The 16,021-nt window shown below is 39.1% G+C and overlaps 1 protein-coding gene across 1 annotated transcript in view; it reads left to right on the forward strand.

Moving 5' to 3' along the window:
- The first annotated feature begins 1,971 nt into the window (after window positions 1-1,971).
- The window catches only part of pkig (protein kinase (cAMP-dependent, catalytic) inhibitor gamma), a 31,434-nt gene continuing 17,384 nt past the window's right edge, over window positions 1,972-16,021 (forward strand). The window contains exon 1 of the mRNA XM_017435898.3: window positions 1,972-2,284. The gene's annotated coding sequence lies outside the window, so the exon portion shown is untranslated. The remainder of the gene's footprint in view (window positions 2,285-16,021) is intronic.

The raw sequence follows: 16,021 nt of genomic DNA on the forward strand, positions 1-16,021 counted from the left end.
CAACTAAATACTGAGTGCTGTACATGCTCATACTTTTCATGTTCATACTTTTCAGTTGGCCAACATTTCTATAAATCCTTTGTTTTTATTGGTCTTCAGTAATATTCTAATTTTCTGATATGATGAATTTGAGATTTTCATTTGTTGTCATTTATAATCATCAAAATTAAACGAAATAAACATTTGAAATATATGAGTTTGTATATAATGTATGAATATAATATACAAGTTTCACTTTTTAAATGGAATTACTGAAATCAAACTTCTTTTTTATGATATTCTAATTTTATGACTAATTTTATGCACTCAGAATATGTGTTGAGGATCAGTCTCAGCCTCTACAACACCAAATTTTAGCTCAATATCTGTAAAACTGGCTAAAGAAGCTGGAACATTAAGCTACAATTTAGGGCATAACTTAACACCACAGAACTCATCAGAACAAAACTGAATATGAATAAAACCTTGTTGAAGGACAGGTTTACTGTAGGTGTGGTTCATCTATCTGAGGGTATAAAGAAAACACAATGTTATTACTGCCTCTGCAGGATGAACAGGGGTGCCTCCAGAAAGTTTTCAGAAGGGGCCACTAATAATTTTGGGGTGGCACACCAAAACTAAAAGCTATAACAAAATTTCAGGGGTTCTTTTTGTTTGTTTGTTTGTTTGTTTTACACTGTTGTCATATATAGACTATTTGGAAAAACATTGCAATAAGACAGCACAAGAATCACCTCCTGATTTGTCTATGTTTTTTTATTATATTTTACAGCTTAAATTATTAATTGAGTACAGCACAGTCACAACTCACTCACTGAAACTTGTTCCCTTTTCTTTTAAATTTAGATTTATAAAAAAAAATATGCATATAACTACCTGAGATGCTGCATTCTCGTATGAGGACATTGGCTTTGTGCATCAAAATAGTTTATTCTCTTGTTATCCTTATTCACTTCTGTCAGTCTGCCCCATCAGTGTGTGAATGTGTAAATGACCTAATGTAGTATAAAGCGCTTTGGAGTCCTCTGACTTGATAAAGCACTATACAATTGTAAAATTGTATTTATTTGTAAAAAAAAAAAAAAAAGTTTCTTTTAATAAATTTTTTAAAATTAAACATATTTTCCTTTATTTTTTTAATTGATAATTGTGGAGATATATTATAACTGATCAGAAGCCACAAACGATGCATGCTGCAGGATAGTTTGGAAGTCCCGCCCCTCCATGTAAACAAATGGGACATTTTCCTGACTAAAAACTAAAAATACACTTCAGATAGTTATTTTCAGGTGTTGACTTTTGTTGTTTCATGAAGTTATTATCTTGTTGCTGTATGTTCAAATATGCATTTTTAAAATACGTTCAGTTTTATTTAGGTATTTGATGCTTCAAGAAATGTGTTACGTTACACTGCAATTGAGAGTGTGACCGTCTCTTAGCAAGTAGGGAGGGTGTGAAGGTGGGACTTTTATAATCGAGGGTTCAAGCCCCCTCACATCCCAGCTTCTGGCTCCAAAAATACAACTCAGAAAAAAGCAGACATTTTGGCTTCAGATTTGAACAATAGGAGAAAGAGGGGACTTTTCACCTAACTTTATTAATGTTGAAGGTCAGGAATCAGGAGGGCAAGACTGTCAGAGTCAAGGTGGGCCAGTGGCGGGCCAGCTTATTTATAGGGGTGGTCATTCCCCCCTCCTGGTGGCGCCCCTGTGGATGAACAGTTAAAGAAACCCCATCAGAAACATCAGGGGCTTCCCTGCTACCATCTCACCCACAATCTGCTGTGATGTGTGTCTGAACAAAGCCACAGTGGCATCAAAAGCAAACAAAGACGTCCCCCCTCCATCCTCATCCAATATCAGCGATGAAGCGCGTCCCTTCCGCGGATGGATGTCGGTGTGGATCTGACTCCAGCCCACAGGAGGAGCGGGAGCCCCACAGCCTCGCTGTGATTGGCTCGGACACGACAAAACTCCATTTTGGAAAAACAGCTGTTTGAAGGCGCAACCTTTTTCTCGTTGTCTGCCGATGCTGCCCTGAGAGCGACAAACAGAGAGAGAGGGAGAGAGAGAGAGAGAGAGAGAGAGAGAGAGAGAGAGAGGGGGGAAGAACACCTCCTTCTTCACCACAGACTCGGTTTAATTCAAAGCAACCCGCTTCCAGTTCCGGTTCGGTTCGGTGGGCTGCGGTTTTTGTCTGAGTGCCAGGAAACTTAACCGGAGATCCATCCATGGTGTTCAGTTTCCATTGGAACAAGTGGATAACAGGAGGCGACCCGACCAAGGTTGGTGCTGCTCCTTCTCCTCTCCGTCTTACCGAATGCTTTGTGTCGTTGGGTTTTCTGCTCTAAAATGGTCGGGCGGGTAACACTTGAAGCGGCCAGCCGCAGGAAGCTGCCGAGTCACGAAGCGAGCGGCGCTTCTTGAATTTTTCCGGCATTTTCCCAGCCAGCCCAGCCTCCAGACTCAGACTGTAATATGCGGCTTTCTTCACGGATGTGTACTGTTCGCGCCGTGCGTCCGTGCTGTGGATGTTTGCGTGTTTTCTCTGGCGTGTGAGGCATTTCCAAGTATATCCATTAATCTAACCGCCTGTGTGTGTGTGTGTGTTGAGTGTGTGCAGTTTAAAGGGCTGCCATGCACGTCCCTCCCACACATTAGCTGCTGCATTCAGGCTCCTTAATGACTGCATGGATTTCCTTTGAAAGCGCTCCTCTCCTCTTTTGCCAAATGCTCCGTTAATGCACCATCAGCCCCCCACCAACCTCCTCCCCCTCTATCCTGTAAACACAAATCAACTTCTATTTCCTGACTCAAATAAAACATCTGATGTTATGACAGCTCGTTGCCCGCTGTAACCATGCTGTGTCCTTATGGAAAGGACAACTACAGGACGGGGAGGGGGAGGGGGAGGGGAGCCCCCCCCCCCCCCCCCAGGGAAAGGAGCTGTTTGTGTTACCCGGTGCCAGCCTTGCTGGGACTAGGCTGGTGAAAATAAACACTGGCTTCTTGCTGCCTGCCTGTGGTGACTTATTTCACTAACAGACTGAGGCAAAGAGAAATCCACCCCCCCCTTTTTTATTAGTTTTTTGTCTTGAGCATGCTTATCTGCACCTAAAACACGAGCTACAACCTTTGTGATCCAGCTCTAATAACCCAGCTTTGTGCTGGTGTCAGTTCTCTGTCAGAGGGGTGCTGGGAAACAGAGCCGGCTGTGGCATGTCCTGACAGGGACCACTTTAATAAACCACCGAACATTGTAAACACACACGTACAAGTTCACTGTTTGGATTTTATGGCTCAGCTTTACATGGACATTGAAGATTTTTTTTCTTTAAAGACTAATTAGAAACTACAGTTTCTGGGCCAATGATTAAAAATAAAACATGAAGAGGAAAAACTAGGTTAATTGGCACGACTCAAGCTTAGAATATTTTTTTTTCTTATGGAAAATTGGTTTATTGAGGTAACAACAGCAAACCTAAAGATACCCATCGCAACTCATTATTATCGAGTGAGGCAAAGACAGACCAAACATCTAAACTCTTTGGAGGTTGGAACATATTTAGTTTTTATTCTTTTTGCTTTAAATTATTGTTTTTGTTCCTTCCACAAAATGGTACAATTTACTCAGCTGTTAATAGAATTTCCTTAACATTTATCAGCTCCTAAGCGTAGCATCTCGCTGAGCTGCGACTGTTAGAGACTAGCTGGCGACTCGATATTGTGAGAAAAAAGGCAGACTTTTAGTTGCAGTCTCACAGAATTTTCTGTGTTCGCGTCCAGTAAGCTGTGCGGCTGTGTCTTGAGCAGCCAGTTTTTGAAAATGTGGCCTGTTTTTGTGTGCACGGCTTGGAAAACTGTAATCTAGGCCGTGCACAGTATTTTGGTGCCCACCTCCACCCACATCATACCTGCCTTGACCTACTTTGGTCACCGCCCCCACGTTTAAGATTTATGTTGTCGGAGTGCATTTCAGAAGCAAAGTAGACAGATTTGGACCAGTTATTTTAACAGTTATTATTTGTCATCAATGTGGTTTTTAGACCTGAACATTTGGGGCTGTGGCCTCAGATGTTTTCTGTCAGAAAAAAGAGCTCAGCGCAAGTGTCAGAAATACAGCTGTAGCATTCTGGATTTACAGAAACGAAGCTGAGAAGGGTTTGAGACGTCTGGGTTTCAAAACTCAAGCCACACGATTGTGTGCCTCTGTGATCCACGCGGGGAAACAGAGAACCCTGCAAACGTTTTGAGACATTTTGGAGACTCCTTTACGAATGTTGTTCACAAACCAATCTACAACAGTCACAGACCAGGGAGATCCTGATCAATTCAGACATGGATGCAAACCTGTTTTGTGTGAGCTGCTTGATTCAACTTTGTCCCTCTGAAGGGTAAAAGATAAATAAATATCACCGTCATGCAGAGATATATTTGTAAAAAAAAAATTACAGTCAGTAACTCAGAGAAAGACTGTTTACTTGTAGGAAATAAATGAGAGCTGAAAGCAGCTCAGACAATCTGAGCTCACATTAACACAAACAGCAGGCTGACAGAAAAACACAGGATTAACACGCCATCGATTCCTCTGCATTTTGGCTACAGAACGTTTGTACTGATCTTTTTTAGGGCTCAGACTTGCTGTGAGTTATGCTTTGAACCGGAACAGTTTGGAAAACGTTGGAGAAAGGACCAGTCAGGCTGTAAATTTTCCACTGAGGATCTGCTCCACAAACCCCGGCTTTCACCTTCGTTCCATTCCTTTCCATTTGGTTTCATGCAGGCTGAGATCGATGGGCAATGCTTTACGATATGCACTAAACGTTTGTGGTGGAGGATAGACTGTTTACTACTGTGTGCCAATGTATGCTACTTTGAGTAAATACTGGAAACTTGTAATTTTTCATCTTCGACTGAGGGAAAACAAAAACAAATCATGGGGACTTTGCAAGTAAACAATATCAGTTGACATCTTTGATGTAAAAAAAAAATGGCAATTTGAGCATTAGTTGTTTTTGTTTTTTAAATTAGGCAATCTGTGAACATGCTCATGAGAATTTTTTATTAGCAAATTAAAAAAGCAGAAAAATTCAGCTTTCTTACTTGAGATGTAGCATTAAAGCAACACAATGAGAAGTTGATGTTGGACGGAGATACAAATGAGGAGGCTGAAAAAGTTTTCCAGTTGTCTTGTGAGCCTTTTTAATGCTGTCCCCTTAAATTTAACTGTTTTGAAAACAGATATTTTGACAGTGTCATCTTGGAGTATTGTAGAAGACATATTAACGATGGGTGATAGGCTGATATTAGATCATAAAAAATTAGATTTTTGATGATCTGCCAAAGCAGAGAGGTGAACGGATCGTCTATAGGGCACATGTTGTTCTATGCTTTGTGGTGACGCACTGGTTTTTCCTCTGCCAGATCACATTAGTGGCTAGTTTGCTTCATGCTCATCCTAGAGAAATGGCAATCAGCCAATCATAACAAACTACAGTTAGTGCCGAGCATTGCTACCCCTCTCCTACATGTTCCTCTGAGCCTTCAATCAGTATTATACAGAAGCTGTCCTAAGATTTTAATACTAAATATCTTAAACAGCCGAAATTGCACCAGTACCAAAAGTCATAGCACCCTTCTCCTGAACGAGCTGAACGTTTTGATACCTGACTGGCTGAAATCGCTTAAAAATTGCAGCCTGCGGTAGATGCCGACAAACGTACGGAATAGTTAAAGAATAATAATGATAATAATAAAGAGAAATAGGAAAACAATGGTGTGAATGCTTAATAGCATTCACACAATAAGAAATGTGATTGTGATTTTGCTGTAAAAGCAAATTGTGATAAATTTTTGCCATATTGCCCAATCCTAAGACAAAAGTAGGGTTTTACTTTTCAGAATAAATCTATCTGTCCAAATGTCCAATTAAATTTTTATTATCAAGTAAAATGCATACATTTTAAGGCATATTATTTGTTTCTTGTGCCACATCAGGGGTCACTCGATAAAAAGAACGAATTCAGAACATCATTCTTTCTAAAGTCACATGTGGCTTTCCATCAGACGGCTCTACAATGCCTTATCTCCTCTCTGTGTAGCACCTTACCAAATGTGGTCTGTTGTCTGTCAAAGTGGCTAAGAGGACCTGGAGAGCAGCCAGAACAAACCCTGCTACTACAGAGACACACATGCCCTGCTGACCTTGGACAGAGCCCTGCAGAGCCTCTGGCGCTTCAGTCTGATTCACTGGTGCAAAACGAGGCAGACAGAGAAAAAAGGCTGAGCCTTCCTGGAGAAGATTACACATGCTGATGATCTGACAGGTTATGAAGGCTTGTCCTCCAAGGCCTTTGTGCATTATGCGCTTTCTAATCTGTCATTTTCTAATCTGTGACGCCACTTTTTTCAGTAGCTGGTTAGATGGTGAGTAATCAGGTCACGCTGGTACAGCTGTGTTATGGTCTGCTGTGCTGCAACACTCTTTTTCTGCTCTGCTAACTTGATCAGTAAACAAAAATTCTATCGTTTGTTGAGTGTTTTGAACAGAAACATAGTTGCACTGAGATCAGTGGACTCCTGTATTCATGCGCACAGAGCCTGCACACACAGCAAGGGTGGAAAGTTTAACGTCTGGTTGTTCCTGTCAGCTGCTCTTTTATTATGGTCATCAGTTTTTCCTTCTGCCAGACAGCTTTGTAGTTTGACTGAAGGTTAAACCAGTTTTCCTTTAGGTGTTACAGCCTATATGTTAATTAGAGCATTTATAGTTGGAAAGCCATGTCCTTAAATGGGCATCTCAAGCAGCTATATTAAAGTTTTTTGTTTTTTTTCCAGCATTAAGGACAGAACATGACATGCTTTAGCTAAATATAGAGTTCATTCTGAGAATGAGTTCAGATCTCTCAAAGATTTCCTTGACATTAGGTTCACAGTCAGCTGCTTGCCCAAAGAGCTCACCGCCATGTTTAAGACAATCTGGAAAACATTAGCCTGTTTGTGAGTCCTAACTGTGAAGCAACGGTTTAATACCGTGTGAACTCACTGAACGTGGTCTATTTTTGTGTGCGTCATCTTGTGTAATCAGGGGTCTAATGTGCACATACTTTGAAGCTGACAAGGCTTTTTCAATTCAGCTGTCCTGACCTCCCTCCAACTACATTGTTTTTCTTGCGTCTGTTTTTTTTTCTGACATCTCCAAATGAAGGAAATAAGTGCCATCTCCCCAGCCTTAACTATCTCATGTGACAGATGGAAACCTCCTTCTGTTATACTGCAAATCAAGACACAACTTCCTGTCTAACAGAATAACTTGGTTCACATTATTTCTACTTTTTTCCAAAAATAAAATTAAACAAAGTCATTTTGAATGTGAATGGAACAAATTATTGATAAAACAAAATGTAATTGTTCTAGATTGTGGTATATGATGACTAAAGTGTTGGTGCCAAATCCAAATTTGGATGTTTTTTTTTTTTTTTAAATGTGTTTTTTACCCTTTAGTTAAAGAAAAAACTCCCCACAAAGGTCTGTGAAATAATTAAAAACTTACAAAACTAATAATAATAATAATAATAAAAATACGAAAAACTAACAAAAAAACTAGTAAAATAAGTCATTACTTTTGAATTTTGGTTCAGTAGAATTATTTTAAATAAACACACAATTCAAATTGTCCTTGACAGAATGGATGGTTCCTCTAGAAAAGACTGAAACAAATTGTCCCACAGGGACATGTTAAACTCAGGTGTGTCCTGTAATCAGCATCACAGGTGTCTTCAGTCCTGTAATCAGTCAGTCTGCCTGTTTAAAGGGTGAAAGGTAGTCACAGGGCTGTTTGGTATCATGGTGTGTAAGACAATGAACATGGGGGACAGAAAGCTTAGGACAGAGTTGTCTCAGGAGCTTAGAAAGAAAATGACTGACAGCATGTTAAAGATAAAGACTATAAGACCGTCTCCAAGCAGCTGGATGTTCCTGTGACTACAGCTGCTCAGATTCTTCAGAAGGTTAAGGTCCACAGGACTGGAGACAACGTCTCTGGGTCAGTGGTTCCATCAAGGGGGGTCTCCTCCATTACCAACCCCAACACCAAACCTACACTCTGGAAAAGGAACCCTTCAAACCTGAGACAGATGGAGCTGTTTGTTTATGAGAAGTGGGCCAAACTACCTGTGGACAGGTGCAGACGTCTCAGAGAGAGTTACAGAAATCACTTGACTGCAGTGATCGATTCAAAAGGTTGTGCAACAAAATATTAAGTTAAGGTATCATCCTTTTTGTCAAGGCCAGTTTTATTAGGTTTTTTTTGTATTTTTTCAAATAATTTGGTTGAACGAAGATTCAAAAGAAATGACAGATTTTAATTAGATTTATTTTTTTATATTTTTATTTTGTCAGTTTCAAGATATTTCACTGATCATGGTGGATTTTCCTATTTTTTAACAAAGTGGTACAAACAAATTTATCTGTATTATTTCAAATAAGCTGCTCTGAGCAGATCTTCCACTCCTGGTGTTGTATTCCTGGCTCCTCGGGGGATTGATGAACACATATAAGAAGAAAACTTGACAGAAAGTCAACAAGCTAAGGAAGAGAAAGTGGACTGCAACAGTGAATAGTGATGGCAGTGAGTAGGAAGCTACCTTCATTAGACTAAATGATGCCCAGTTGTGTTTCCAAGAACTTTTTTTCCTCCCCTTTTTGATAACCTTTACAGCAAGAGAAACGAAGCGTGTGAACACTGTTTTCATGTCACGGCTTTTCCAGTTGATGAAGTTGATGTTTAACAAAATTCTTTGTTGGGTTGTTGATCTGTCAGAAGATCAGCTCAGTCTTTTGAGGCAGAAACACAATTCAAGATATGAATCACAATTCTCCCTACAAATTTAGAAGAACTCGAGATCACATGTCTAATTGTGTATGTAGTTGCTTGGATACGAAGCAAATAAAGGCTGAAAACCCAGCTCGCACATTTCTGCATGTTCCTTTTGCTCTAATTTTAATTAGAAACTTATGACCAAAAAGGTATTTTTATCTCTGCTACTTTTTTGTGCTCTCCTTATAGCGTTTGTCTACCATGATGTATTTTTTTTCTATTACTGCCTGCTTCCAAAAGCTAATGCTTTTGACCATGTCTGTTTGTAAGTAAAATATCTCATGAACCACTGGACGAGGTTTAATAAAACTTGCAAAAAGTGACGATTGCACATGCATCTACAACTAAATAACTTTTGGAGTTAATTCAATTCAAGATGGTCACCACAGCCTACTGAAATCAGACAATTTTTAGGTGTAGTTGTGCACCAAGTGATTACTTTCTGAGAGTTTCATTAGGGTCCGTCCAATAGTTAATGAGATATTTTGCTTACAGACAGACAGTCCCACACACAGACGCAGGCACAATTATTGCCCCTTTTCCTTTGACAGCAGGTAATGACAAACTATTTACCAGACCTGCACCATAATAATTAATTTGGAAAGATGCTTCTGAGTTTTGAATATGCTCCAACGTTCCCACTTCTACTGTCTGATTTTGGCCTCTATCGGCTCCTGAGGGAAATCTCTGGTGCTTTGGTGGATAAATGCTCCCCGTGTTCACCAGCAAGCCTCTAACCACGTCTGTCAGCTCTTTGGCAGTAAGTAGGTACTGTACAGAGAGGGTTTTGAGGTTTCATGCTGGAAACAGCTGCAGCTGCCAAAAACTGTTACAGGGGCAGTAAAAATGACTCACAGCAGAAAAGATGTAAGAAGACAGCCATGCTGAAGCTCACTGTGAATCTCCAAAAAGCTAACAGGAGCTGAAGATTTGGGGGATAATTCTCTGGGGGTTCATCTCTACAAAGACCTTAATGAGACGTTGGTTTTTACTATGTGTCACTTCACACATTTGTGCCATAAAACATAAAATGTTTAAAGAAATGATAAACACCAGATTAAATGAAAGAGTCAAAAGATTTTATATTTCTTCACACAGAGCTGCTTTAATTCTCAAGAAACCATCTAGTAGACCACACTAGTTCTATGTAATCGAAGAGCAGGAGGCAGTTGCTTCACCCACCACGAAATTGCACCTCCCTGAAGAATCACCAGGGTCCCAGGAACCTTAACCATGTGTGGACAAAGATGGGGACAAGAGGACAATAACAGTTTGGCATTTTTTGTTTTTATCTGAAACATTTTGTATCATGTTAATATACAACCTTTGTTCTCTGAAAGGGGTCAAATGCGTATTATTATGCCCAGAGGTGTTGTGTGCGTCACACTCAAAAGAGGTTTTGGGTGGAGTTCCTTTAAAATGTTTTCATTCAGCGGAAACTTGGCACAGTAAATAGCATTTAGTGCACTGATGGAGTGCAGCTGTCTGCTACCCTTACGTACTGAATGCATATCATGGTTATGACAAATATGGAGGAGTGCTATGTCTAATATACTTTAAAGGACCACATTTTGTTGTTTTGTGTATTTAATATTAAATTGGTCAGTGTGGTTTTAGAACACGTGTTCCCTTTTTATTCAACACATCCAGTTGCAACTTTTTTTTTTGCATGAAACAAGTTGATTAAATAGGATAATTTTATAAGTATACACAGTATTATAAATACAAATTTAAGAATTAAGGCATAGAATACACATAGTTATTGCCTGCTATCAAAAGGCAAAAGGCAGGCAATGTTTTATTTATTTTTTTAACCTGTGTTTGTGTGTCCATCTGTTAGCAAAATATCTCATGAACCACTGGACACATTTTAGTGAAACTCCCAGAAAGCAATCATTGGATGTAGATCTACAACTGCTTAACTTTTGGAGCCAATCCATTTCAAGATGGCTGCCACTGCCAGATGACCTCAGAAAACGCAGATTTGGCTATATTTCAGTCCGTTTTACAGATATTTTGGTAAAATCTGATATTGTAGAGCTGAAACTGATCCCCAACACACACACACACTGAGCGCTAACAGTCAACCCTTTTTGTCATGAACCATTAGAATAATTTAAATGAAACTTTCAGGAAATGGATCAATAATGGTTATTCTACAGCTCAAATAAGCCAACTCAATTCGAGATTGCCACTACAGCCAACTGACCTTTAGAAAACACAAACATGGCTAAAATGCAGTCAATTCTACAGATATTGTGCTAAAATCTGGTGTGTTAGTAGCTGAGTGTCATTCACGACACATTCTTCAAGTGCAACTCATTAGGCGAGATCTCTGCTTAAAATGTTTGCATTAACTGTTGGAATCAACCCTGTTTGTCTGTTAGCAAAATAGCTCATGAATAGCTGGATGGACTTTAAGGAGACTTTTAGGAAATAATCACTGAATGTACATCTACAACTAATTAACTTTTGAACTCAGTCCAATTCAAGATGGTCAATGCAGCTAATTTACCCTATCCAAAACAAAAATGACCTTCAGTCAGTTTTACGGATATTGAGCTAAAGTTTGATGTGGTAGTAGATGAGAGTCATTCACTACACATACTCTGAGTGCGACATCTTGTGATATCACAGTAGATTATACAAAACAATATTTTCAAGGTTTGACCAAAATGGCTACAACTTCTTGTCACGTCTCAATGTAAGATGATGTTAGTCTAAAACTCTGGCATGAAAGGTTGCGGGCAACATGCATTCCTTTAAGGACTGCTAAGCCTTTACTTCGGTATCAGAAATTTTAATCAAGTTTCATGAATGCATTTTCAGTCATGTGAACTGGCTTGGAAGTAAATCAGACATGTCCTGTTTTGGTCCAGCAGGTTGACAAAAAGATGATTTGATGAAAATCTCCCTTTCATAAAAAAAATAAAATGAGCTTTAATTATTTTAGATGGAGCAGCTCATTTCAGAGTTCATGTGATCTGAATGAAGGGCTGAAGTCAGTGAGGTGTTAAAGCAGTGAGAGGTTAAAAAAGACTGCATGATCTCATCTGTTTGACACTAGGTCAGAGGTTTATGTTCTGCCTTATAGTTTTGTTTAATCCATTTAGGTGTTTTTTCATGTTCAGTTTGCTTTAAAGTCTTTCATTAATTCAAGAAGCATTGGAGAGACTGTGAGTTATGATGGCAGGTCATTTGAAGAGCCACAAAGTAAAATGATTCAAAATATACATGATTGTGACAATAAGTTTAGAATTTCCCGTTTCCTATTCTGCTGTCAAAAACAGCTCATGTAATCAAAGTGGTTAAATACTGTTTTGTATAGTTTTACTACAATATATTTCATTGGGAAACTTTAGTTTGTTTCCAGTCTGGCAGCTGTAGTTCCTGGTTTGTCTTCAAATTAAGGCTTTCTGCAGAACACAATGGAAAACATCAGAATCAGAATATTATTTGATCAAAACTTGAATTTTTTTCCCCAGCTTTTTATTTATTATTTTTTCCTGTTCTGTTTTTTTGCAATTGTTACAAACTTAAAAGGTATTGCAAAAAAAAAAAAAAATATAGAAGTCAACTGGTTTGGAGAGATTAATTAGATTCATACTGCCAGAAAATGATGATATAGGCTACATATGTGGCTGTAATGAACACAGTATAGAAGAGGAGTTAAAATATATGCTCTTATTTAAGGATCTAGTCTCAATTTAATACTTGTATTATTACAAATGGACACACAGACAAAACCATTATCGATCCTCCTTTACCTTCAGTGGTGGGTGATAAAGCTAAGTGTTCAGACCCTATTCAAAGGTGATGAAAGAGTCAACAGCTCTCAGGTTTGTTGGGAGAGCATTTCAGTTTGTTTGTTTTCTCAAGTCGTCAAGAACAAGAACAAAGTTCATTCTGGCCAGGGCAGTTCATACTTTATTGGACACTTGAGCACAGAACTCCTGGTGAGTCCTGATAGGACCCCCCTCTTGCAGGCTTGATCACTGCTCTTTGGTCTGAACACGTCATTAACCTTTGGGAAATTGTCGCAAAAGCATTGTACTTTATTTTTTCCACACAGATGCTTTCCTCTGCCTCTTTGAATTGTCAGACATTTATCAGCCATTTCTAAACATGTCTTTATATGCCTTAAAGACATGTTTAGATTTTTGTACTTGCGCACCAGCAGACAAATGGAAATGTAAAAATTTCCACTTTTCAGCATTAAATCCACATTCCCACTTCAGATTTCTGACCAATCACACAATAGTTCTCGGACAACACAAGAAATAAGTTCTGCCCAGAGGATTTGTTGAGAACAGTTTGTAAAAACTCCCAAACCAGATCTGCGGGGGAAAAATGCCATTCTTTTCTCACAGCCCCAGGAGAGAGAATAATTTTCTGACTTATTGTGTAGTATGGAGTAAGCCTCCAGTCACCTCTTCTGTAATCACAGTCCTGTGGAAACTTGTCTCTTCTCTTTTTCCCTTAAAGTGTGTTGTGTAACCATGCTAGCTTTAAGAGTTAGCTGGGTGAACTCAATGAGGTTAGCCAAGTGTTTGGATAGTAATGTCTAAAAAAATTGGTGGCGCTGACTGCAGTTTGAATACTACCGCCTTAAGAAATACCCAAATTGCAAACATTGCAAGTAGTTTTTGAATTACTGTTATTTTGTACTGTATTTTAAAATACTTCCATACTGCAGACATGGTGGCACATTGCATCACAATGGCTGCTTAATTACAGATGCTGCACAGCAGCCATATTGCTTTGCAGCTGACATAAAACTTCCAAACTTCAATACCAATCCATGAAAAAAGCCTTGATTGGTTCTCAGATCTGATGCTTGCGATCAGCTCGGGACTTCCCTATTATTGTTATTTTTTTTCTGTTTTTGACTTTTAGCCATATTTTCTCTGTATTAATAAAAGTGGCTGATTATTTGTGTAGATAATTGTCCAACAATCACTCCAACAGAACTTGTTTTTTTTTTTTAAAAAAAAAACACTTCTCAAATCATTTATTGGTAGGAGAAAAATTCCTGGCTGCTTCCGACCATCTTGAACAGGACTTCTAGAAGAAAGGAGACACTGTGTCTCAGTGGGACATTCCTGGTTAAATAAAGAATAAATTTTAAAACGCTATTATAGATTTTGACTCAAGCACTTCTTGCACAGACAAATGTAATGTAGTTGAAATGCTTTCGAACAGCTTAAGTAGCACATTTTGTGGATGTGCATAAACCTCTGTATATTAAAAATGTAATACTGTAGTAATTTTGTAATTTACTTTGGCCAGTTTTACACGAGCCATGCAAGCTGAAACCAATTTATGATTTTTAAATTACATTTTACTTGACTTTTGAGTAGACCTGTTCTGCATAATGGAACACCTGTAGTTTGGCCTGTATACAGCCATGAATGTTTTTTTTTCTTATCAAATCTAGAGGAACACACACTGGTCGCCTCTGTTCTTCTCTTTGTGACGAGTAAGGGTCACACATGTGCTTTGTATCACATGACACCCACATCCTCCAAGACTTGTGGGAGAAAAATGTGATGATGCAGCTGAGTGGAAATACTAACAAATGTCAGACACACCGAGGCCGCTGACTTGGATAAGAGGATTGGCTTATTTTTAAAAATGTTTAATAGTGTAAAGATGAGATGCCTGTGTGGTAACCGGTGGTACAGAGAAAGATCAATTCTGTTCATGTTGGCTAAAGGGCTGTGTTCAGCAACATGGCCAAGGAGAATGATTTTGTTTATCAAGAGCTCTGAAAAGTAATAACACTGAAGACTGTGAAGGATTTTTCTATATTTAGCAAACACAATAAACATGAGCGCATTCCTCTCAAACTCACTCTTTTTTCCATCCTTTCGATTCTCTCATCTGCCTCCTGACCTTTCCTCACAAACTCAGCATCTCCATCGTCGATCCCACCACCCTCATCATCGTCTCCTCTCCTGCCCCCTTAGCCCCCCACTTGTCCTTGCGTCATACCTCTCCCCCTCCCTCCCTCCCCCTCCATCTCTCGTTCCTTCCTCACTAATGTTTGCTTGAGGCTGAGGAGCAGCAGGACTGATAACCTCACAGAGGCGTTGCATGGCTGCACGGTTTACAGAGCTCTGTATGATGAAGAGNCCCCTCCTCCTCCTCCCTTGTGTCCTGTGTAGCCTCCTCTGTGTGCACAGATAGCCTGGGAAAAGATGGGGCCATAAACAAAAGAGGCAAACAAAGCACCTGCTTCCTGTCGAGATCTCGTGTTGTTAAATGTGTGGACATAAATGGAAACGGGCAACGATGCAGTAGGATTAGAAGGAATAGAGAGTGGGAGGAAAAACACCGATCAGCACAGCAGTTATCCAACACACGTCTCTGCTCACCATGTGTGCTACAGAAATGGAAAGCAAGCACAATGACACCTGAGGCTTTATGAAAGGTGGGGGTAGGGGGATATTAGATCTGAAAGAAGCAATAGATTATTTTATTGTCATCAATTCGTATACTTGTCTTTTTTTGTGTGACCGTTATTGAATTAATTGTGGATTGTGGACCTAAAATATGTAAAATAATTCAAAAATGAAGTGGTATTCATCCTATTTATTCATACTTATCATTTAACTGTGTTCAGCAAAACAAAAAAAACCCAAATATAAGCTAGGAATTTTAGTTGGAAATTTGCACTTTGTCATCTGTTTTTTGAAGATTTTACCACAGAATGCTTAACAGCTACAGTCTTTACTTTTTTATATAGTTTATACATCAAAATGTAGAATTTGACCAAAGAATTTTGAACAAACAAGACACACAAGAGCACTCCTTATGACAGAAACATTTGAGGCTACAGCCCCAAGTGTTCAGGTCTAAAAACCACACTGATGATAAGAAGTATTAAAATACTGATCCAAAATCTGACTATCTTTGTTTTGAAAATGTACTCTAGTAGATTATATATATATATATATATATATATATATGCTGCATTCATATCTTCAATGAGACTTTCTGATGGTACTTCATTCAGCCGCAAGATCCGTGCGATAAACAGCTATGCCTTACCAGTAATCAGATACCCTGCAGGAATAATTACCTGGCCAAAGGAGGAAATGAAGACCACAGATGTTAAGACTCGGAAGCTACTAACCATGCA

The sequence above is a fragment of the Kryptolebias marmoratus genome, linkage group LG8, assembly GCF_001649575.2.
Source record: "Kryptolebias marmoratus isolate JLee-2015 linkage group LG8, ASM164957v2, whole genome shotgun sequence".
Lineage (NCBI taxonomy): Eukaryota > Metazoa > Chordata > Actinopteri > Cyprinodontiformes > Rivulidae > Kryptolebias > Kryptolebias marmoratus.